This window comes from Orycteropus afer, unplaced genomic scaffold (assembly GCF_000298275.1).
Source record: "Orycteropus afer afer isolate SDZICR_OR568_19922 unplaced genomic scaffold, OryAfe1.0 scaffold01113, whole genome shotgun sequence".
Classification (NCBI taxonomy): Eukaryota; Metazoa; Chordata; class Mammalia; order Tubulidentata; family Orycteropodidae; genus Orycteropus; species Orycteropus afer.
Genome location: NW_006922700.1, coordinates 274,187 through 276,854, shown reverse-complemented (window position 1 = coordinate 276,854; position 2,668 = coordinate 274,187).

Sequence of the window (2,668 nt, the reverse complement as noted above, 5' to 3'; positions counted from 1 at the left end):
ATTGACTATATCTGTGGCAAGAGGGAATGGAGAAGCTCAATATCTTTGGCCAAAACAAGGCCAGGAGCTAACTATGGAACAGACCATTGCTCATATGCAAGCTCAAGTTGAAGCTGAAGACAATTAAAACAGTCCACGAGAGCCAAAATATGACCTTGATTATATCCGTCCTGAATTCAGAGACCATGTAAAGATTTGATGCACTGAACACCAATGACCAATGACAACACCAATGACAGTGGACCCAATGACCAACACCAATGACAGTGGACCCACTGTGAGCCTGTCCATTGGCTGGCCGGCAATCCAGATCACGGAGGTCCTAGGCTCAGAAAGATGGTGGGACCCACCACACGCCTCTCTCAGAAAACTGAACTAAGACACAGGAAGGTGGGTCTATAACAGAAAGCTCAAGCATGGAGCTGAACTGAGGTCCATCAGGGACAGCACTGGGCCCCGAAGGGTCCACCCACTGACACTTCTGCCCGTGGACAGTTTTCACTCTAGAAAACTTCTCCTAGAAGCCAGTGTAAAGAGCCTCTGATCCTGCCAACCCAATAAGCCTCAGTGAGCACAAGTCACAGTAGGCAACTCTATGCATGCCATACTTCATCATTTGACCTTCTGATCCCGTATCATTCATATGTTCTCAATGGTGAATGCATAAAGAATCCTTCAGAGAATTACATTAGACGTGAGGTGGCACAGTGTGTGGCGTCATCCAGTCAACTCCAACTCACGGTGACTCCAGGGGCCAGAGAAGATCTGCCCCAGAGTTTTCTAGGCAGTAATCTTTATGGAAGCAGATGACCATGTCTCTCTCCTGCTGAGTGGCTGGTGGGTTCAAATAGCTGATCTTTTGGTCAGCAGCCAAGAATTCACCCACTGCACCATCAGGGCCCCTATGGTACAAGGTAGGTGCTAAGTAAATATTTCTGAATGAGTGCATCAATAACTCAATGAGCTATCACATAACAGTATTTAGCAGGAATACATAAGGTCTCAGGAAATTTTATTGACCATCTTCATTCCACCTCTGCCTTAGCTCTCTAGTGCTGCTGTAACAGAAACACCACAAATGGACGACTTAGACAGAAGTGTATTCTCCCACAGTTTAGGAGCTAGAAGTACAAATTCAGGGTGCCAGCTCCAAGGGAAGGCTTTCTCTCTGTGTCGGCTCTGGGGGAAGGGTCTTGCCTGTTTTGAGCATCTGGTCCTGTGGGATCTTCCTGTGGCCTCCCATCTGTCTCCCAGTATCTCTGCTTCGCCCTCACTTGTTTAATCTCTTTTATATCTCAAGAGATTTACTTCAAACACACTCTACACTAACACTGTCATATTAACATAACAACAAAAAAATTCCCAAATGGGATAGTAACCACAGCATATGGGTTTAGGATTTACAAGACACATTTTTTGGGACATAATTCAAACCATAAGAACCTCATATATTTGTCTTTCCATTTTAGTAGCATGGTCTACATCTAGGAGCCCTAGTGGCACAGTGGTTATGCTCTCAGCTGCTAATTGGAAGTCTGGCTCTCTGCAGGAGAAAGATGAGGCAGTCTGCTTCCATAAAGATTATAGCCTTGGTCATCCTATGGGGCATTTCTACTCTGCTGTATAGGATAACATGAGTTGGAAATGACTGAATGGTGGTGGATCTGGTTTTCTGTTTGGGGTCTACGTCCTTGCAGAGTGTGGGATATGGACCATAATTATCAGCATCACCAGGAAGACTGCTAGGAACGCAGAACACTGGGCTCCACCCAAGCACAACTGGATCAGAATGTGCATGTTACAAGCCCTCAGCTGAGCTCTGTGCATAAAATGGGACAAGGGCTTCTGTAGGCTGTGGAGGTTATCACAGAGAAAGTTAATCAGTTCTTTGGCCCTTAATTCTGGGTACAATAGAATCATCTAAGGTCCTTTAAAAAAAACTACTGATGACCAGGCACCATCCCCAACTAATTAAATTAAATTCAGACTTACTGAGTTAAGTAATAGGAACTGAGCCCTCACACTGCATGGAAACTGTACTACCACACTATACATGGTGAGACTAAGTCTTCACTGCAAATCTAATGTACACGTGCACTTAGCAGTTCTCCACCTGCAAGACAGTCACAACACAATGGAAGGCAGAAAACACACATATGCTCACGTATTTTGTGAACTGATATGAGTAGCCAATCAGTTGAAAGGGGAGTGTCCTCAGGGGTGTGGCCTGCCTCCAGTATATAACTGGATGTTCTGTCAAAGCCCACTCCCTATTGATCCTACACTCATTTCATCGCCTGACATCCAGTTCTTGGGACGTAAGTATGCAGAAGCCTCCAGCCATATGCTTGACCTATAGATTGTGGATTTGTTAAACCTCACAACTGTGAGTGAGCAGAGATCTCCAATCTTCTGTTGTCTGAGCCACAGACTTGGGACTTGCCAGCCACAACTGCATGAGTCATTTCCTTAAAGTAAATTTCTCTCTCTCTCTCTCTATATATATGTACATTTCACTGGTTTTGCTCATCTAGAGAACCCAGACTAAGACAGGGCCCATGAGGATAAATGAAGAAGAAAAAAGCCAACCAAACCCATTGCCATCAAGTTGATTCTGAGTCATCGCAACCCTATAGGACAGAGTAGAACTGCCCCATCACATTTCCAA